Raw genomic sequence first — 21,933 nt, forward strand, 5'->3', positions numbered from 1 at the left:
GAGTTTATGGACGGGGACTCCCCGGAGCAGGGCGGTGGGACGGCCCTGCCCGGTGGAGAGCTCTGGATCCCCGGCCTGGCAGAAGAGGACCGTGCTCCGGCTGGGGCTGGGGCCGCCGCCGCCATCGCCATCGCCACCGCCACCTCCCGCTCTGCCCGGGCCACGGCCACCGCCTACAAGTCCCGTCATGCCCCGCGCCGTCGCGGCCGCTGCCGTCGCGCCCCGTCCCCCCTCCCGCGCCGCTCCCCGCCCACTGCCGGCAGCGCACGCGCAGCGGGGGCGGCGTCCGGGGCAAGTCTCCCCAATGTAAGATGGTGGCCGGGCTGGCAGCGGAGCGCCCCGAGCTCGGAGATCGCCCGTCCCTCGCGTAAAGGTCGTCGGAGCAGCCGCCCGAGCGCCCGACCGGTTGCCGCCACACGTCTCGCTCCAGGAGCGCCGCTGCGGGTTTCTACCCTCCGCTTCTCTCCTTCCTCGCCGCCTCTCTTCTTCCCTCCCCACCCTTCTCCTCCTTTTCCCCTCGCCTCCTTTCCCGCACGCTCACTCACCCACCCGCCCGGCCGCCCCCGCCGCGCTGGGCAGCCTGAGAGGGAGAGCCGCGCACACGCACCGCGGGCCGGGCAGGCAGGAGGAAGGCGGGTGAGTGCGAGCTGAAGGCCGGGCCGGGGAGGGAAGGAGGAGGGAAGGAGAGACGAGGAGGAGGCGGGGGGGAGCCGGGCCGCTCTGACTACGAGAGCGCCGAGGCTTCGCTGGGACGGCGCAGGCCGCAGCCCACCCGCCGGTGCAGCCCCGGCGACGGGAGGACGCGCCCGGCCGCTGCCGGGGGCCGAGGGCACCGGGCCGTAAGGGGAGGGCGCGGGGGCGAGCGGGCGGCTCCTCCTCCCCGGGGGCACCGGGGAAGGGGCTCCCTCCGTGTCGCTGCCCGGAGGAGGCTGTATTTATTTCCTCCTCGCCCCCCCCCCCTCCGGCGCGGGGAAGCCCTTGGGCCGGGCCGGGCCACCGGCCGGGGTGGCGGAGGGACGGTGGCCCCGGAACCGCTCGCATTTGCCGGGCCAGGCCGGTGCGGCCAGGCGCGGGCATCGCAGCGTGATTCACTTAGAATTTGCGTGGAAATTTCCTCTCTCCTCTTCTTCCTCTTCCCTGGAGCCAGGCTCCATTTCTTCTTGTGATAGGCACTTTTTTCCTGAGGGAGAGGCAAACAGATGGTGAATGGCAGCCTCTTAATTTTGGTGTTATTTTGGACAGTCCGTGCAACCTCCTGAGATTTGTCTGTCAGTAAAACAACCGGTATGTAACTTTCTGTCTCCTGCTTGCAAAATCCTAGAAGCTCTTTCCGTTTCGTGTATTAGCAGAAGCAAATGAGGAGGGTATGTATGGGTGCTCATCCTGCTTCTAGCGACAGCTCTACCTGCCAGTTTAAAATTGAGCAGCCGGTGCCTTTGTATGTACAGTAAAGGGGAGGGAAAATACACTAGATAATTAACTTAAAATGCTTAGTTACTATACCAGAAAGGATTTAATTGTCCATGGCTTGTATGCTTCTGTCAGTGTGGTAAAACTAAGTATGCTGTTCATAGGAGAAGCAGTTCTCTCCAGAGGGTATGTTAATGTGAGCAAAATCAGCTGGTTAAAGCTGTGGATCTAGACCTGCAGATGTTGGCTTACTCCTGTCCAAAAGTTTTAGGAGTTAATGTTGGCCAGTCACATGTTAACTGAGCCTGTACAGGTTTCTAACTTGCTGTGTTTTACTGCCTGTGTTTTGTTTTAGTTTTGAAATGTCTTGACTTGAACATCCCTGTACTTTGACTTCATATTCATGTAAACATGGTGTCTGGCACTAGCAGAAGAGCACACATACTGAAAGATGAATATGTAGAAGAATGAAACTTTTTCTAGCCCCTTTCACTGCTTAAAAAGGAAAGGGAAAAAGAAATACAGGCTTATGAAGAGCAGGGAATAAAACAGCTGTTTGACTCAAGAGGGTGAATTAGTTTCAGATGACCTACAAATGGCCAAATGTACTGCTAGTTTCTTAGCACCTCTGTAATAACGTAGTGATCTAACTTGTGGTCTAGGATTCAGCTGTGCTGCACCTTAGGCTTTTGGAATTCTGTGATAGAGTTTCCATTTCATAAACAAGATGAACAAATGTTTAGAAAGGCTTGGCAGTTGAACTTGGCTGAATTGCAAACTAAGTTCATTTTAGGGGAAAAGATTGTTTTGGAAAGGGGGAATACAGTGATAAAATTATGTATTCTTTTTACTTGCATGTTTCTTCAGGTGCTTCTCATTAGCTTTTTAGCTAAAATTAGGGGTGTTGGAGGATCCTGAGTTTGTCTCTTAACAGAGAAACAGTGATGAGTGTCTGTCAGGAATAGTGCTCTACTAGTTTCTTGGTACCTCAGAAAGTTTAAGAACATCCTTGGAGTGCCAACTAAATAAAAAACTTGGGTTAAAAAGGCTGGTGAGAGAGTATACACAAGTACGTGGCTTTTTTTACTTAATAAAAAATCATCTTTGTGTAAAAGTACGTGTTTTCCTTTGTGGCTTTTGTTCATAGAAGTCAGGATATTCTTTGTGAGTTAAATGTTTTTGAAATAGCTCTGACCAAGATCCTAAGTATGGGCCCTGAAGGCTTAACTCTGGCAACTATTGCTCAAAATCTCACCTGCCTCTTTGAAATAAATGAGATTATTTCAAATAGACCAGTCTGTAAGCACAGGTAACTGTTAAGTGGCTGATCACAGATTGCATCTTGGGCCTTGGTTGTTATGGTAAGATGAGGCTGATCTATAGGCCTTAACACATGCTGGAAGGAAATGACTTGCTCAGCAAGATTGCTAGGGTCAAGGGTTCTTAAACTTTCACACGGTGAATAGTGCCTTAGGTTGTACAAACCACCTCTTGTCCCACTTGCAGTTATGCTGTATTGCTGAGATAACTTGAGTAAGTGCATTTGTGAAAGACTGCATAACTTACCTTGCTTCAATGTCCTGAATGCTTTGTCTCTTTAAAGATGTTCATGCGGTTTTTTTTGGTTTTTTTCAGTGTGTATCTTTCTACCTGATTAGTCCCCTTTTTATTGGATGGAGGAGATAGATAGAGCTTTGTGAATAAATAGAGTCCCCATCCCTCTGGGCTGCTCTCTTCTGTTTTCTTGGAGAATAGTCCATGAATTTTTCCTTTCTGAAGGTCGGTTAACACTTGTTAGCATTTTAACAACTGTAAATACTTTCCAGACTTGGAAAATTAAGTTTAGTAGCAAAAAGTTTGGCATGGCTTGAGCTGCTGCTCAGACCTTCTGGTTCTTTCTGTAAGTAAGTTGGGAGGACAGTGCAAGTGCCTAGCAGGAAATATGAATATAGCATACCTAAGTAAAAGCATGTATGCATTTTTGCATTAGACTGTTTGGACCAGTTAGGTGCACGTTTTTACCAAAGTGGGTTTTTTTCTGTCACACCAGAAACTTTGGCGTGCTTGGTTTTGTCAGATGGTGTTTTTTTTGTATGGGTTTGAAAAAGTCTCCTTATTTCAAATTTGTATTCAAGATTATACAAATTTAGTGAGTATTCAGGATACTGGTTTTGGCTTCTGGTTAGCTGTTATTAGACTGGCTGCATCAGCTCAAAGGGAAGAACTCATGTTTAAACTAGTGATTTCCACGTAGTACTAAAATCAAGAAATTTTTGTGGTGATATGTTTTATTTTCTGTCCTTCCACTTGGCTGTTCTGGGAAATTGACAACTTCAAGGTATTTCTCGTAGGAGTCTATCATCATTTAAATGGAGCTTGCAAGTGTTTTCTAACCATGGATCTGCAAAATAAGGTATTCATAAATCTCATGCATGTACTTTAACAACTTGAGGAATCCTGGATCCAGAGCTATCAAGACAAATACAGGCCCAGGGAATGACACTTCTCATCATTTTCTGTGTATCCTGAAGGCTATGATTTTATTCTGGAGCAAAATATGTTAATATTGATTTCATAATGGTTAATCAGTTGTTAGTGTATTTTTATTAAGGTGTTTCATCTGTTGCTAGTTTTCAAATGGGGGAAAAATAGGTTGGAATCAGCATAAGGGAGATTTTTCTTAATCCTTTAGTCACTGAATTAAAAATAAAGGTGGATGTATAGATCAAGCAAACATGCTTCTGAAGTTGGTGGAAAGGGAGCTTGGATCTTTGCTAAGGCTTGTTCTCTGATCTGTGCTGTCTAATTTTGATCCAGTTCTGTTCTCTTGCAAGAGAAGAATGGAAAACTTCATCTGTGAGTAGCTTTCTATTTACTGTGATCCCAGGATCTGTTTCTTCTATCTCACTGTTGTCTTGAGAGCAATAGATGCCTAATATGAAGTGGGTTTCAATTGACTACAAAATCAGATGTAAAGTAATTGGACTTCTGTGTATCTTGGTGGAGGGATGGAGGGTCCCTTGTTATAGTGCAGGTTCTTGTACTGTCTGATCCCCTTCTGGGCTTTGAATATTTTACTTTTCTCAGCCTAGCAGCCTTTCATTGCTGGAAGGTGATATGGCAGTATTTTGTATTTGATTGCAAGAATCAATTATTAGCACTAGAAATTTGGGGTGGTGTTTTTGTGTTGTTGGGGTTTGATTTTTTTTTTGCTGTTGTTTTCTCTTTTCAAAACAAATGAAGTGAAAGAAACTGCGAAAATGGCAGCACACTTCTGTCTTCACTTCTAATGAGTTCTTCAAATTTGAAACAGAATCACATGAGCTTTGTAGGGATGGCCAAAAAATGTCATAGGCATGTGTGCTGTGATTTTCAAGTAGTGCTGCATCCCAGGTTTTACTTTGGGCCAATTTTAGGCCTTTTTTGTGGTTGAGTGCTTATGTTTCACACTGCTGAGGCCTGATCTTTTCCTTGCTTAACAGAAGGGGCATTTATTTTTTTCCTGGTGTGGATGTTCTTAAATGTTTTCTTCCAGATAAGATTTGATATGCAAAAGTACTAACTAAAAGGGTAGTGAACTTATTCTTTGTAGAATAAAATACATTGCATAGGTAGACTTGCTAACAATTTTTCAGCTTATTTTTTTTCGGGAGCACTGAATTCAATGGATGATATTTATTTGAAAGCAGACTTTATGTTATATTTTGGTTTAGAGTCTCTTTCCCCAGTATGGATTTTATGTGGATCCTGCTTGAATAGTGTATATTCAAATTGCAAGATAGATGAGCCAAGACACCTCGAGTGTGAAATACTGTACTTGCAGGTGGAGTAGTTTTGTTATTTCTAAACCTGTCTCTTACTACAAGTTACATTAAGTTGCCTTCTTAAAAAAAAAACAAACATAATTTGAGTGCAGGACTGGGAGGAAGTAATTATATTTGTATGTGCTTTGGAACTGCCTACCTGAAGAATTTGTAATAGAAGTTTTGATGAAGGTTGTGTCCCAGATAGGTAAGCATGTGGTGGCTCTTGTTCAGAGTTTGTTTTCTACTACAGCCTAGAATTACAGAAAAACAGGACAGGGAAGAAATCTGTAGCAATAATCACTAGCTGTGGGGACAAAAGTATTCAGCTACTTTTTTGTCTTTGTCTTCACTCCAGATATAATGAATGAAGATAGGTATGTGTAGCTATAGCTGTACCTGTCAGTTAAAGACCTAAAGCTTTTCTATCATTTGTAGATATTACCTTGGGCTGTTGGACATTCAAAAATAGAAACTGTTCCCTGTCTTTGAATAGCTCCTGCTTCATGACATGTGACTTTTTTTTTTTTATTGAATGAAATCTAGAATTAGTCTTCAGTATCTCATTCATAAAGTGTGTCTGTCCCCTGAGAGCTCTTAAACTAGCATAAAATAAAAGGCCAGAACTTGCTAGGTCAAAATTAGTGTTTATGGGTCAGCATGCCCAATAGTTAATTTGAATGCATTTCCCTCAATCAGTGTGAACTGTAGGAGCTCCTAAACTCCTGAAGTTCTGTAAAACACACTGGTCTGAATTGAGAGGGGCCCAGTAGCATTAATCCAATTTGCCTAGTGACTTAATCTTACTGCCATTTATCATGTAACTGCTGCTCCTCTGAACGAGCCTTCTTGCATGTGTTTCTGTTGATCATTTAGCATGCTGAATCTCTTTTCCTAAGAAGGTAATCTTCCCTTTTGTGAAACTTCATCCTAGGTTAAGGGGCAAGTAATTTATAACTGAGAAACCACGTTCGAGAAGTTAGAGCTTCCTTCCATCTTTGAAAGCTCCTTTGCTAATCCTTTCATTTAGTAAAGCATATATTTAACATATTAATGGTTTCACAGTTAGTGGCAAGCTGGTTCTAGAACATAGGTGATCAGTCTGAAACCAGAAGATGATTGCTGGTTTTCCTTTACGTAACTGTTAGTGTACGTTGAAAATATGGAAGAACAGCTGGGAAGTTTAAGGGAATAGCAGCTCTTATATCAGGCTGTCTTCTGCACATTGGTAGTTTTATCTGACTGGATTACACTTTGATTTGAGCCTTGAGTAGTAGTTATACCTTGAAGCATGCTTACAATTATGTCCAGTCTCACATTTTCACCAGTGTAATGGCTTCTTCCTTTCACTGAGCCCTTTTAGAGACATTAATTTCTTAAATTTTTGTGCTCATGCTCTCTTTCTGATTTAACTTGAGGCTTGTGATTCTCTGGGCGTGGGGCAGGGGCATACCTTGTGTGAGAACTATTCCTCTGGTTACTAGGGTATACATACATAGCACAGTGAAACTTGGTGAGAGCCAGCTGTGTTGTGTGACCATGTGACTCTGACGGTCAGAAGAAAACACCATACCTTGGGTAGAAACTGCTTAGAATTGGTTCTGTAGTATCTTTTCCTGGGAATCTAGCTATTTGCTTTTGACTTCAGTGTCCAAAAAGAGAACACTCTACAGCCATCTTTTTAAGGAAGCCTGCAGTGGCACATGGCTTTTATTCTTAGAGCGTAGTTGTATAGAGTGTAAGTGAAGAGTCAGAAAATAGGCAGTTTTGGAGTAAAATGGCTATTCTGTCTCTTTTTGTAATGAATACCAGTTACCACTGTAAGGGTAATTTTTTTTTAAATTCATTGCACATATATATTAAACTATTGACCAGAGGTGCAGCAAAGTTTGTTTTCAAATTTATGTGATTTGGTGTAATGAGGTGAGAGGGAGGGTTAGGTTCCTTTTGGCATTTGCAGTGCTGTAGTCATCTGCTCTTAACAAATGAGCTACTTAGTACCAGCTGCTGTTTCTGCTGTATTCAGTGTGTGCCACCTCTGAAAGCCTGGTACAGGTAACTTCTACAGAGGTGCAGTGCAGCATCTTTTGATTGTACTGTTTTTCCTAAGACTTGTGATGGACTTAGAAAGTACCATAGTATATGAAAGTATAAGGGAGGAGATGGACTCAGTGTCACTCTCTGTTTTATTTGGGTTTTTGTTTTACTTATTACTAAAAAGAAAATCAGATATCCAAGAGCATATTCTCAAAGCTGACAACAGCACAAATGTTTCTGAGGCATCCTTAATGTCTTCATTTTGTTTTTTTTTTCTTCTAGTTTTAAAGGAACTTAAATCTGTCAGCCAGTTCTTTGTTCTCTTGAGGCAGTTGTTTGATTTTCTTATGGATTTTGGTTAGTTTCTGTCTCATATGGGCTTAGGCTTCTGCAAAGGAATTGCATTCAGCTGCTCTTGGTTGGTAAAACCTCAGACCTGTCTCTTAATATTAAAACATCACAGCATTTAAAGGATATGTTGGGCAAGTGCATTTGCAGTCAGCTTGAACCTCTGTGCTTTTTATAACATATATTTGTTGCATCTGACAAATTGTTTGGGATTTTATTCAGCACTTCATATGTACCAAATGACTCCTTAAGTTCACCTGCCTGAGTTAATGCAGCTCCAGGTAGTGGAGGTAGCAGTAGAAGGAATTTATATAAATCCAGTACTACACTTTCTGCTTAAATTTGTGGAAGCTGATGCTGTTATTTCTCATTGTTTTCCCCTTTTTTTTCCCTAAGAAATTGCTTTATATGTGTCTAAAATTTGTTTACCACAGGATATAGATTATGTTCAAACAGTTCTCTATGTTCTATTCCTCACTGGGATAAAGGTGCTTCCCTCAATGCAGGTCTTGATCTTTCTCAACTTTGTTTTTTAGCAACAAATCTGTATTTCCCTGAAAAACAGAAGTAGGCAGTTATAGCTTGGATAGCAGATATGTGGGAATAGGTATTTATGATATGGGTGAATATTTTGTGCAGAGCAACTTGCTTTTTGAATTTCTAGCAGGTATGTGGAGCGTGTGTGATTAGAAGGTTCTTCGACTCTCCGAAATTTTTCTGTGCTTCTCATTAAATTAATTGTTTGCTTTTTGAAATAAATCTCATTTTTTAAATTGCAGAATGGAAAGTAAAGTAAAATTCTAAGTATTCTCTGTAGAAGCCAAAGCAGCTCCAAACTGAAATTGAGTGTGGCTGTAACGTGGTAGATGTTTTTACCATTTTCTGCTGACTCCAATGTCAATACATGGTATTGAAACAGCATCCCGCTCTTGTCTGAAGCAGATGATGTCTTGAGCATAGTATTCTTATTTTCCATAGTGAACTCCAAGCTGATCTGTTTCTTCAGCTAATAGAACTGATAGCTCATTGGATTTATTTGCTCTTACCTTTTAATTAGATGTACCTTTTATGTTACAGAACTGTTTTATAAATTACTAAAAAAGAAACTTTATTGCCTTGAATTGTGTGCTAGAGAATTTCAGATTTTAGAGAAGCTTCATCCTTTGTAATTTCCAGCATGAAACAAGAAATAAGCCACAGGCCTTATTCCACCTACTTTCAGATAGTGCCACAAGTTTGAGCACAGGACATGTGCTATATTTGGAACTGACTTTACCTCCCAGATACATATCAAGAAAAAGCTGAAATGGTTCACTCATTTATTTTTTCCACTGGGCTTTGCAATTACTAGCTAAAGGGGCTAATGCTTTATTTCTCACTCTTGAAAAATTTTAAGTGTAGATACCTTGGTGTAACTGTAGTCTCTTTAAAGTGTAAGTGGGTTTGTATGTATTAAACTTCTATTGTATCTTTACAGTTCCATTGTGCCTTGTGTATTTACATATTAAGACTGTTATATTGTGTAACAGCAGTGCTCAGGGTAGGAAATTGTTATAATAAAACTTACATTTTTTAAGCTAATACTGCAAATGTAGGCTATGTTTCTCTGTTTCAAACATGTTCTCTAACCTCATTATCATCAATAGATCTATTCCATTGGGTAAAGTTGACTACTTAAATGTTTGTAGGATCACAGCCTTAATTTGTAGTATTTTGGTTTTCTGCCTTGAGCATTGCCTAAATTCAATTAGGTTTTAATGCATTTCTGTGTTGACTTAGGTTTAAAGTGGAAATAAAGTATAGGCAAGTTCATAGAATCACAGAATGGTTTGGTTTGAAAAGGACCTTAAAGATCATCTCACTCCAACACTCCTGCTATGGGCATGGACACCTTGCAATTGCCCAGGTTGCTTAAAGCTCTATCCAGCCTGGCCTTGAACGCTTCCAGGGATGGGACATCCACAGCATCTCTAGACTGCCTGTTCCCAGTGTCTCACCACCCTCATAGTGACGAATCTATGATCTAATTAAGATCATAGATTCCTAAGATCTAATTTAAATCTACCCTCTTTCAGTTTAAAACTTTTACCCCTAGTCATATCACTTCCTTCCTGAGAAGAGTCCCTCTCTGTACTTCTTGTCGGCCCCCCCATGGGATACTGGAAGGCTGCTATCCAGGTCTCCCTGGAGCCTTCTCTTCTGCCAGCTGAAAAACCTCAACGTCATAGGAAAGATACTGCAGCCCTCTGCTCATCTGTGGCCCTTCTCTGCACCTGCTGAAACAGTTTCCTCTCTTTATCAGGCTGGGGGCCCCGGTTAGTTGCTCAGCTAATAATGTTCTGTCTCCCAGTTGTCCAGTGTTCATTTACCTGGGGCTTAAACTGACTCGCCTCTCCTGACTGTAGTGAGGGGCGAACACTGCCATGTTTTGCAGGAGTCAGGTTTGCTTTTTTTCCACTTGTGACTAAAGGCTGAGAGTGAATCTGGGGGCGGTGGCTGCTGTCTCCCAAGTTTTAGGATGAGCCTGAAGAGGCTGACCAAATCCTCCTTGTTCCCTGTATTTCTTGGTAGTTTCTCAAGGATTCTGAAGAATGATTTTAAGCCTGTGCAAAAGTTTATTTTATCTGTGTAGATTTTTATTTAATGGGCTGGATGATGAGTACAGCCTTTTTTCTGACATATTTGCTCCCCTTCAGCTGTGAATGAAATACAGAATGCGGGTTTTCCAGAGAAATATGGAGAAGATTCCTTTTTACTGCCTCTTCCAGTATCTGTAGCCCCCCAGCCTTTTCTTTTGAGAAGTGCTGGAACACATCTCACTTACTGATAGGAGGTATAAAATAAAGCTTTGGATACATTTCTTCTTTACTCCTTCCCCTGTCTCTGGGATTTTTTGACTGATTAGTCATGATGTGAATTTTCCAGTGGTTACTAATTCCTGATGTTATTTGCCTTATCAAAGAGTGTGGGACTTTTTCTGAAGAGCTGTTGCTGTCCTGAAATATCTTATTGTTAGACTGATAAGTAACTTTGGAGGATTGGGAAGACTGATACAGGAAGTTGTGTGTAATTGTTGGTAGGGTACCTTACCTTACCAGGAATTTGCTTCAAGTGCTAGAGTACTTGTAGTGTCCTTGGAAATGTTACTACTTTTTTTGGTGCATGGTTTTGTCTAAACCAACAATGGTTTAGACAGCAGCCCTAATAATGTACTCCTATTTTCCTCCCTGATATATTTCTGATCTTTGAGGCTTGGTTGTTGGTTTGCTCTTTTATTTCTCCTTCAGTTCAGGGCATCTTTTTTTCTTCCTGTGTGTGTGTGTAAATATGCTCTTGTGAAATTACAACTCTTCATTCAACTGTATGATGTTTTTCTAGAAGTTCATCCATAACTTTTAATTCTAATTTAGAAACAGAGCTGGAGGCTGAATAGGAGATGTTGTCTTTAGAGTTGATCTACATCGTAGAGAGGGGCTATAGTGGCCCCAGAAAGACAGTACGTATAACTCATTGTAGCTTGTACTAGAGCAGATTTTAATATGAGTTCTTAGTTCCTGCAGTTGTTTCTGGGGAAGTGCAAGGATAAAGATAACAGCTGCTTTGAAACAAAACTTTGTCTTTGTGTTGGAAGGATTTAAATCTAGCAGATGTGTATAAGAAGTAACAGTTTGCTAAAATTGTGTCTGCTGTTAGGGATGCATCCTCAGGCTGCAGAAAAGATTTTGGGAAGCAGGAAGAACTAATGGTTGGAGTACCTATGGACACGCTATTGGAGATACTGAGCCGAGCTTGCTAGGGCGGTGTGTGGAAGGCTGGCAAGAGATGGCAGGCATGCATTAAAATAACTTCATTTAGGATGAGCATGTTTCTCTGTGGGGTGGGACAATTATTGTGACAGGTGAAAGAGGTTCTGCAGTGTTCAGCTTTGAATGTTTTGATGCCCAGCTGGATACAGCACAGTGTAATATAGACTTGTTTTTCTGGTTTTGATTTGAGAAGGAGGTTGAATGGAGAACCCTAGAGATCCTTTCCAACTGGGATTATTCTGTGAATCTTTAGCAAAAACTCTAACCATCCTCAGCTTCATGAATATAAAACTGTCCATGTTAGAGCTTGAAACTAAAAATCAATGATAAGCCTATAAACTTACATGAGGCTTAACAAGACCAAGTGCAAGGTGCCTGCACCTGGGATGGAGCAACCCCAGGTATCTGGCTGGCTGGGGGAGGAACAGGTCAAGAGTAGCCCCACTGAGAAGGACTTGAGGGTACTGGGGGATGAGGGGCTGACCCTCATGCTCGGACATGACCCAGCAATGGCACTCACAGCCCAGAAAGCATCATGTAGTGACAGTCAAACTGAGAGTAGGCTTAGCTTAGATATTAGAAAAAAAATCATTACTGTGAGACATTGACACAGGTTGCTCAGGGAAGCTGTGGATGCCCTATGTCTACAAGTACTCAAGGACAGGAGGGATGGAGCTCTGAACAACCTCGTCTATTGCAAAAGGTGTTGCTGCTCATGGCAGGGGTGTTGGAGCTAGGTGCTTTTTAAGGTCCCTTCCAATTCAGTGATACTATGTTAATAGGCTTAAAGCAGATGTGGCTTCAGTGGAAGTGCAGGAAGGTTTATTTAAACTTAAAGGTACTCCTTGATGTAAATACTGAAGCTTATGGATGTAATGCAGAATGTCTGAGTCTCTTGCACAGACACAGGATGTTCATCTTCCTAAAGTTCAAGGTGGTTGCTTAAAAACTCAGTGATAAAATGCTCAAAAGGGAATGGGAAAATACCAGGCTTGCCAGTAATGTGCAATGGGATGGTGTGCCAAAATTCAAGGAAATGAGCACTGATGGGATCCCTCAATGCTACAAAGTACCACAACTGAAATGTTTTTACACCAATACAGGCAGCATGAGGAATAAGCAAGACTAGCTCCAAGTGTTGGCCCAGTCCTAGAAATCTGATGTTGGCATAAGTGAAACCTGGTGTGATGAGTCTTGTGATTAGTGTGCCCTCTTGGATGGTTGCAGGCTCTTCAGGAGGAATAGGCAGGGCAGAAGAGGTGTGGGGAGGATGAGTGGGTTGGGGGGGGGTGAGGGTGGCATTTTTTTAGTGGAAGTGATGGACTCTGGGAGTGAGTAGTTGTCAATGGCACATGCAAAAAGCATTTGGACACTGCTCTCAGGCACATGGTGTGTGGTGTTGAGGTGTCCTGAGCTGGGCCAGGAGTTGGACTCAGTGATCCCGATGGTTCCCTTCCAACTCAGCTTATTCTATGATTCTATCAACTTTTCCATACACTGTCCATGGTACTGCAGTTGCAGACATTTCCCTTCCACAGCTGTAGTCAGGCTGAGAGTGTGTTGGAATAAAAGTGATTTAGTATTAAAGTTGGGCTGGATTGTGTGTGTGTGGGGTGGTTGTGGGGTTTTATTCCAGTCTCCCTTGTAAGGTTTTTGTTGTTTGTCCTTCAGGTTAAGTACTTCTGTCCAAAGCCCCAGGAATAGCAACAGGGTTTTGTATTTGGGTAAATGTTTGTTTCTTTAGTTGTGTCTATGTAGAAAGCAGGAGAAACATATTTTACTTCTGTTGGCTAAAAAGCATAATTTTGATAATCCAGATTTATTTCTCCAATTTGTAACTGCAAATGCAGTATGATTTATCTTACGGCAGAATTTAGTCTAAGATCTTTAGGTAGCTTCAGTGTGATGATCAGGACTATGAATAGAGCCCCTAATGAAAGATAAAATTAGGTGTTGAACATTGTAATGGTCTTTCATATCTTCTGCAGAGTCTCTTGGGAGAATGAAGGAAAATCTGGTCCTAGCAATTAGCTCCATCTTTGCATTGTACCAATAGGTAATGTCCTTTACACTAGTTATTCTAGATTTTGCAGGTATTCTTTCTCAGGCTTGGGAATTTTGTTTGAGTAATTAGAAACGTGTTTTTAAACTAACTCATTATTATCTTAGTAGTGCTCTTAGGTGAAATCTGAAGGACATGTAATTTTTCAGCATATTAGGACTTGTATTTCCTTTAAAAGCAAAGCACTGGACAGTAATTATCACTCATCACACTTAAGACTTGTGAGGGTTTAATGGCACTTGCAAAGTACAACTAATTAGGAATTGATAAATGAATACATGTGTTTATAAACCTTTATAGAATGTTGTAAAGGAAGTGTTTGAGCTTTTTGTGTATCTAGTACTACTCTTCATTTTTTTGTCAGTCATGGAAGTTTAGCAGATGTAATGCAAATAATCATACACTAATTCTGGCCTGGAGGAATGCAAAGGTACTTCATTCTTTATTCTGGCCGTTTCTTGGTTTCTCTCCATGGATGGTAACTTAGTTTGTTAAGGGCACTCTGTGGGTTAGTGTGGGTGCTGGATACCTGGGCTGACAGGTGTAGTGAGTAGTTTACATGTGTGCTGTGCTGTACAAGTGGTGTTCTGCAACTTAGTGTTCCACTGAAATACTCCAAACCACGAGCAGCTTGCTCACTCCTCCCTCCCTCTACAGCAGGCTGGGGAGGAGAAATGGAGGCAGAAAGGTCAAGACCATGTGTTGAGGTAAGAATTTGCCAGAAACAGCAATGAGATAAGGCATGGAACAGTAACAGCAGCAATACAAATGACAGAGGGTGCAAGAAAGAGGTGGATGATGCACAAGTGATTGCTCATCCCAGGAAACTCCTGACAATACTTGACTTGCCTCCACTGTACTGTGTGACCCAGAAGGAATGGACTCTCCCATCCCTGGGAAATGGCCTAGAATAACCTCTGTGTCATAGCAATGCCCCCTTTCTGACTACTGTAAAAACTAACCCTGTCCTGACTGGGACCAACTCTGAGTTGGATCTAGGTGCCAGCTGGAAGGTCAGAATTCTAGAATGTTCAGTGGCTACTGTAGATGTGCTCTGTAAACAAAATTTTTGTGTTGTATTCGAAGAGCAGAGGAGATGAAGAACAAGCACTTCATCTAAGTGTATGATTTTTTTATGCCTTTTTTTGTTCTTGGAACTGTTAAACATAAAATGTGTTTTCTGTTGTTTCCCTCCTATATAATTGTAGTGAATTACATCTGTATTTTAACTGCTGCTAGATATATTGAAAATAAAATATTATTGTCTTTGTCTAAAAATGCAAGTGTAACATTTGTAACAAGTGTGAGCTTTCTTGAAAGGAGGGAGAAGGCCACTTATATTTGTTCAATTCTACATCATAGTCCTTTTGTAGATAATTAGTATTAAAAAACAATTCTGAAAGACAAAATTACTTTTAAAGGTTGATGAAAGTTGAGAAGCAGATCCTGTATGTTTTGTGGAGAACAGTAAACTTTTCAGTTTAAGCTGTTCTAAGTTAATTTTTTTTCTGTGCAAAGTGCATATGCCACTGCAGTTCTGCCTAAAATACTTGGTATTATTTACATACCTATATGTAATGAATTTTGCCACCTATACCCCGAATTTGTGTTGATCTGGGAGAAAAGAGCAAATGTGAGATTTGCAAACACATTTAAATAGGAAGCAGATGCAGTTGAGATGTTCAGCAATGATAATGCTGCCTATTACAGACACTGTGGAATGACTGTTTAATAGATACTTCAGGGATTTTTTGATCCCTTTTAAACTGATGCAAGATACTTATTTTACTGCTCAGTTATGTGCTGAGGGGTCTGGTTTTTTCCTTTTACCTTGTCTGGAAAGACTTTGCTATAGTGGATGACTTAAAATGTGTATGTTCCAAGAGTATCCTAAAGAGCTCTTTTACCCCTCCCACCCCTAGGTGTAGCTATTGGTTTTCTCTGCCATAATGTAGTTGATTTTGATCTATTTACTTTCCAAATAACAATGTTTCTCCTTTTGTTGTTTACTGAGAATAACAAGGTAAATTACTATTAATTTTCATTCTTATGCACACTCTAAGATAGATTTATCTTTATTGGTGATAAAAATTTGGGAAGTAGCTTTGTATCAAGTGTTGAATATAAATTATAAATAGGCCCTTTAATATATCAGTCAGTAATTACTGAATTTTTAAAGTGTCAGACTTTGTCATCCTGTTCCCTGTCCAAAATGAGGGCTGCAGAAGTAGCATCTTGTTGGGTGCAGAGAGAGTACCTTGTGTTAGACCAATAAACTAGTTCATTATATGCATTGGTTTAAAAAAAGATGCAATCTCAACGTACAAACTCTATGGCTTTTTTAGAGTAGGATGAATGTAGGAGTATATGCAAGGCATGAGGTTGGCTTCTTTCTCTTAGGCAGTTTCAGGACTCTGCAGAAGTGTGCAGTGCTAGGAGGAGACAAGTTTTCTTCATGTTCATGCTCATCTTCTCTTGTGGCTGTCCTTGATCTCTGTCCTGCTGAAGGAAAACTGGGCATGTGCTTTGCCTTTGCTACACCCTGAACACAGAGGTACCAAAGTGACTTGTGACTTAATTCTGCACAGTGATGTGCTATTTTATATGCTGTCTGTGCATTTAATCTAGACGGAATATTCAGTGTGCTTTAACATTCTTAATCTTGTGCATAGCTATGTTTTTCAAGTACTTAAAACAACTTGTGGGACTATTAATGCTCTTTTAAATGTATTCAGAAAATTTTTTAGTCTTTCATAGAAACTGTTTTCATCTGAAAGTTGAAAAACTGAACTGTGGAGTTTTCATCAAAAGATGGTTACTGGAACATAGTTCTTTACCTTGAGATTGCTTGTGGGGGAGAAATAATGTAAATTCTGTGTGGGGTTGGTTTAGCTCTTGCCGTACATAGAAGGCAGCTAACCTGGCAGCTGTTGTAATCTGTTACCCTAAGGAATGGGGCTGTGGGAAGCATGTCCTTGCCACTGACTGATGTCAGCGTGCTTTCCTCTGCCTGGGAGAGGATGTTACTTTTCTATTACTCTATAACTGGATTTCTTCTCTGCACTACCTGCTCCACCCAAGGAGCATTTCCTTCCACAAGGTCAGGGAATTGAGTTGCTCATGTTCCAACAGTAGCAAGAATATTTCATCCCTTTCCAAAGGCTTGCTGTTTGTATAAGAGGTGGGAATTTATGTAACTGATGATCTGGTATGAATTTGGGAACAGTGATGTAGTTGAAACCTGCATACATAACTAGATATTAATAAACAAAATGGCTGGAGAGCACTATAAAACCAAAGGTGCTTTTATTCACCCTGACTATTCATTGTTGACTATCTACAGGCACACTAATGCTTTATAGGCAGTCTCAGCTACCAGCATTTTTCCATGTGTTTTGTTATCAGTGTAAACTCTTGACAGCATCTGATTTACCTATCTGTATGCACAGTACTGATCATGAGACTTTTCTGTTACAGTAGATAAGGATGAAACACTAACCTCTTCCTAAGACAAGTGTCCTATCTTAAAGTGGATAAAAATCTCTAATTTTATTGTCAGAGGAGGAGAATATACTGTATGTGGTCTTACTGTTTGTACAGATTACTTTATCCTCTCTTTATTACTGTATGGGTCTGGCCCATCATGCAGATGGGTGTTAAAAGAACCCGGAATGTGTAAACTGTTCCTTGTCAGGAAGCAGATACCCTGGGTGTTATATCCCTGAATAATATGATATTCCCCTGCTGTCTCTCTTAAGTCCTCAGAAAAAATATTGAGAAATATCTTTGTATAACTCAAGAAGTAGATTTAATGCTAAGTAAATCTAATGCTTTGATTTTGAAAGAGGACATTGCTATTAGGGACAGTGGCAACCACTCCACTCTGATGTAGGAACAGTAATATGGGTTTTCAGGTTGCTCTTTAAAATATTTAGTTACTATTCAGCACCTTGCAGATGAAGACTAAACCACACTGTAAAGTTTCTATTATAGGTCTGGAATCACACACACACTAGCCCACACAACAGTAGCAGTGCAATATGACCCATTGTTTTATTTTCTCATGTCTGCACACACATTTCAGATGGAGTATCTGTGTCTTTAAGACTAATTTTGAAAGACTTTTTCTCATCAAATTAGGCTCTGTGCTTAACTGTTTTCCTAAAGTATATTACATGTCAGATACAGCCAGTGCTGTCTGTCCTGTGCTAAGTATCTGTAGTAAGCATAAGAGTAAAAAGCACACATTTGTATTTCGTTCTGGTTCACTATTACTTGGCCTCCTGACGCCAAGATCCTAGAAATTCTGAAAAGTACAACAGAGCGAGTGCGTCATTTTTCTTGTAGAATGCAACTGCTGGGCTGATTTAGTTTTATTTGCATATTCATTTTTCAAATACCTTGATTAGCAGGGGTTTATGGCTGTTTATAACATTTATATAGGTTAGCCATTTTCCCATTCAAAATGAGATTTGCAAATTATTAATTTATATTATTAATTTGCTTTTTTAGAGAATCAGGTTTTAGAATATGTGTGAGTAATGCTGTAGTTATATTCAAGACTCAAATATCATAAATCTTACTAAGTAGAATGTCTTAATGAAAAGAGAATGATATTGTCAGAAACTGTTGAGCTCTGAAAACCAAAGCCAAGAGTCAATAATAGCACGTCTCAAACGTGATCATAGCAAGGGAAAAGCATGTTGTTTTGCTGCTCACTGGATCCTGTTCTCAGGGGTTCTTGCACACCAGTCTGGACGCACTGGACAGATCTGTCCTGAGTAGCTGTTGTACTTAGCCTGGGTTGCTGGAAGAATAAGGAGAAGTAAGGGTGCAGACACCTCTTGGTTCTGATTTGCCACAGTTCAGGAGTAATGGATCCTAAATTGATGTGTGCGATTGATTATATGGCTGATTATGTGGCTGCTTTTAGTGTTAGGCTGGTTTGGAATCCACTGCTCTTTGAAATTGCTGTTTGGTACTAATGACTTTCTGAATAAAACACCATGTACATTTTGTTTTTTAAAGAAGTCCCTGCAGCTTGTAACCTTATTTCTTTGTGGTCTGCTTTGATACGTTTTTGTATGGGTTCAACTTCTCTATAGAAAATGCTAGGAAAGCCTTCCTGAGCCTGTAGAGGCCTCTTTTATGACCACTGTCTATAAAGAGAAAGGATTGTTCTGCTGAAAGACTTACAGTGGATTCCAATACAGATCAAGAAACAAAGATGTTCTTTCTGTATTTAATGTTCTAGACCTACTACCTTGAGACTTCTAGAATCTCTGTTCCTGCCGTTTTATCTGGAGAGGACTGTGAAGCTTTTGAGACTGTTCAGTCCTGAGAACTTTTAGTGATTATCATGGTGCTGGCCATGGCAGTCTGGCACTGTAACTGACCCCATTAAGCAGGGCTTTGCAGTTGTCCCTGAGAGTAATGTGTAGCCAGTATAGACTTAGAGTTGAAAAAACTCGTTTCCTGACACTCACATCTCTGGCCCCAAACAAAAATGCTTGCACTGTTACTGATGCAAGACTTTCTACTTGGGTTTCTCCCCATAGTGGGAAAAAAGGGCCAGGATATACAAGTCAAGGATTTTCAGAGAAAGCTACAGCTTTTCAGGAAGTCATGATGGCATACTAAGTTGGGTTTTTTTCCCCCACTTTTTTTGTTTTGTGGTGTGTTTTTTGTGGGGTTGTTTTTTTGTTTGTTTGTTTGGTTGGTTTTTTTTTGGTTTTTTTTTGTTTGTTTGTTTTTTTTGGTGCTTCCACAATCTTTACACCATCCAGCCGGGTATGGTTAAAAGTGTTAGTGGGGGAAGCTACCTTTCACAAAGGCAAGGATCTCAGCTGCTGTGGGAAGCTACAAAGCAAACTCATTCAGTTTGTTTTGTAGGAAGGTAAGAAATATTTTACTAGTGCTTTCAGATTTTACTGAGATCTAAACATTCAGCCTCCTAAGTCTATTTTCATTGATCTCCAATACAATTAAGGAATGAGTTGTAGATTTTCCAGGAATGGAACAAACTTGCCAATATATTCTGAAAGCTAATCCTGAATATAAGGGATGTGACACTTAACAGTGGTATGAGTTTTCTTGTGTAGTTTCAAATATTGATTGTTTCAATAGCAGTCTAATCCATAGATAATACTGTGTTCTTACAAGTTCTCCTTAGCTCTTGAATTCTTGTGTAGTCCTATTTGAGGGAAAATCTGAGTGTTTGCTTGTGAGGTGGTGTTACTACAGTCATCTCAGCTTTGTTAGCACCAGCCCTCTGAATTCCTCTTCTGCAAGACAGGTTCTGTACACACAATGTATGATGTCTAGAGCAATGGTTGAGTATAATGGGCCTTGTTTAGGAATGAGTGATCCTTCTGTAAAACAAACTGTGCAAAGAAGCTTTCAGCTTGGGGTAATATGCTGGACTTTGAAAGTTTTATGTTGCTATTTCACAGGAGAGGTGCTGTGTTGGGGGGGCAAGGAAAAGACCTTGTGTTGATTCAAGATGCCAATTACCTGGGGGGCCTAACAGTAGCCTCTTAAAACAAAATTCTTGTGTATTTACCTCCTTTGTTAAAATTCTTCGATACTGGTCAGTGGGATGATCTTGTAAATCAAAAGTTTTAGAACAAATTGAGTTAATTCTTAGAACCATGCCTCTGGGCTGTGATTGGTTTGGAGTTTCTTCTTCCCCAGGAAGTGATTTAGGCTTTTCTCTGGTTCCTTTGATAGGACCAGATTTATAAAGATGAGTAGATGGTTGTGTGCTGGTTGTATGAATGCCTGTTTCAGACTTCTCTCATTCCTGTTTGTTGGTGTTGTAGGTTTGATCATCACCAGTAAAAGTGAAGAGAAACTTGATTGTGGTACTGATCTCTCTGGGGTGCTTGCCCTTGCTGAGGAGACTCAGGCTTTCTCTGAACCTGCCCAGGCTACATGTGATCATTTGTTTATGCTCCCTGATGCTGGTTGCAGGATGTTCTCTGTGCTCCTGCCATCCTCCTCATTACAAAAGAACTCTGGCTTTTTGGTCCACTGTGGAGTCTCTCCCATGCCTTGGATCCTGACGATTAAGATAGACTATTTTGATCCGTGACATCCTGCTTCCTCTATTTTATACCTATCAAGGCAGAATAAAATGAAAACAAGCTTACTTTGGCAGCTAACTGGAAGAACACTGGGATACAGGCTCATGTGACTTGACTTTGATTTACCTTATCAGAAATATGGCATTAATGTAAAGTTTAGCTCTAAATTATTGGCAGAAGTGGGCTCAAACTCTTAACCTGAACAAATACATGATTAACTAATTTTCTTCCCAGGAACTTTATCCAGGGCAAAGTAAAAATGCATGGATTCAAACCTCTGATTGTATTGTCCAGCTAAGAGTATTCAAGCAGAAAATGTTTGAAGATGATCTTTCTCCACCTAGAGGGAATCTTGACATAAGGTTTGCTACCAGGTGGTAAATATGCACCCCCACGAACACTCCCAAACTGGGCTTGTATAGCCTCTCTATTTTTTACTTTGTCCTTGCACATTTTACTTGTAACAGTACCTTAGTTCTTCAGGACTCTATGCTCTGTGTATTTTGATGCTGCTCTTTTCCAGAATTTATTTCTGCTGCTCTTTAGGTTAGAGCTGCCCTGTTGGCTGTTGAAAGCCATTTACTAACGAGAATTGACACTACCAGCATGAAAAACATTGCAGTGGAGTCCTTCTAATTAGGCAGTATGAGGCCATGTGATTTACTGGCTAGGGATGTGTTGCTTCTTTTTTCTTCAAATAGTTATGGTTGTGGTTGTGGCTGTCTGTACAGATTATGTATGAAGTTGCAGGATATTGGGAGGTGTTTGGATCTGTTTGAGATACTGCTGTGCCAAGAAAAAAGTTTTATTTATATTAACAAGCAAACCAACAAAGAATAGTATGGTCACAAGAAGCTTGTTCCAAGTGATAATAGCAGTAGGTAAGTTAGTCTCTTGTCAATGCTAAAGTTTTGGAGCTGGGTTATAACTGGTTTTTTTTTTTTTTTTTGTGTGTAATGATATTCAAGTAATACTACAGAAACATGTCCTCCCAGTTTACACTTAGATCAAACCAATCTCAGTGTAACTAATGTCTTCCTCAAATTTTTATCTGTTGCGAGTGACTAGAAAAGCATGTTTATGGACAGTATTTCAGTGCTATGGGTAAATGTTTCTCCTTAATAATATCTGGTACTGCTGGACACAGAAATGCTTTTCGCTGTAGATTTGCTTACGATGTCTTTTAAATGTCTCGTAAATGAAAGCACTGCAATACAACAGAGACCTGGGAATGTCAGGTAGTACCTGTAGTGAGAAAATAAAAGTGATGCAGTTGCAATTCTGTGCATGTAGTGTGAGGGTGGTTACCTGGATGATTCAGCAGTTTGTTACATTAAATTAGGTTCTTGTAGGTTTTATTGATCAGAAGCATAATTTATAAT

The 21,933-nt window shown here is 40.6% G+C and overlaps 1 protein-coding gene across 7 annotated transcripts in view; it reads left to right on the forward strand.

The window, feature by feature from the left end:
• The first annotated feature begins 269 nt into the window (after positions 1–269).
• The window catches only part of CNOT4 (CCR4-NOT transcription complex subunit 4), a 76,948-nt gene continuing 55,284 nt past the window's right edge, over positions 270–21,933 (forward strand). For 6 of the 7 annotated variants that reach the window (XM_050986460.1, XM_050986464.1, XM_009086626.4 and 3 more), the window contains exon 1: positions 270–636. The gene's annotated coding sequence lies outside the window, so the exon portion shown is untranslated. Of the gene's footprint in view, positions 637–1,265; positions 1,285–21,933 lie in introns of those variants that run through there. The other variant, XM_050986453.1, reaches the window with a different exon arrangement.

Source organism: Serinus canaria, chromosome 1A, assembly GCF_022539315.1.
Source record: "Serinus canaria isolate serCan28SL12 chromosome 1A, serCan2020, whole genome shotgun sequence".
Lineage (NCBI taxonomy): Eukaryota > Metazoa > Chordata > Aves > Passeriformes > Fringillidae > Serinus > Serinus canaria.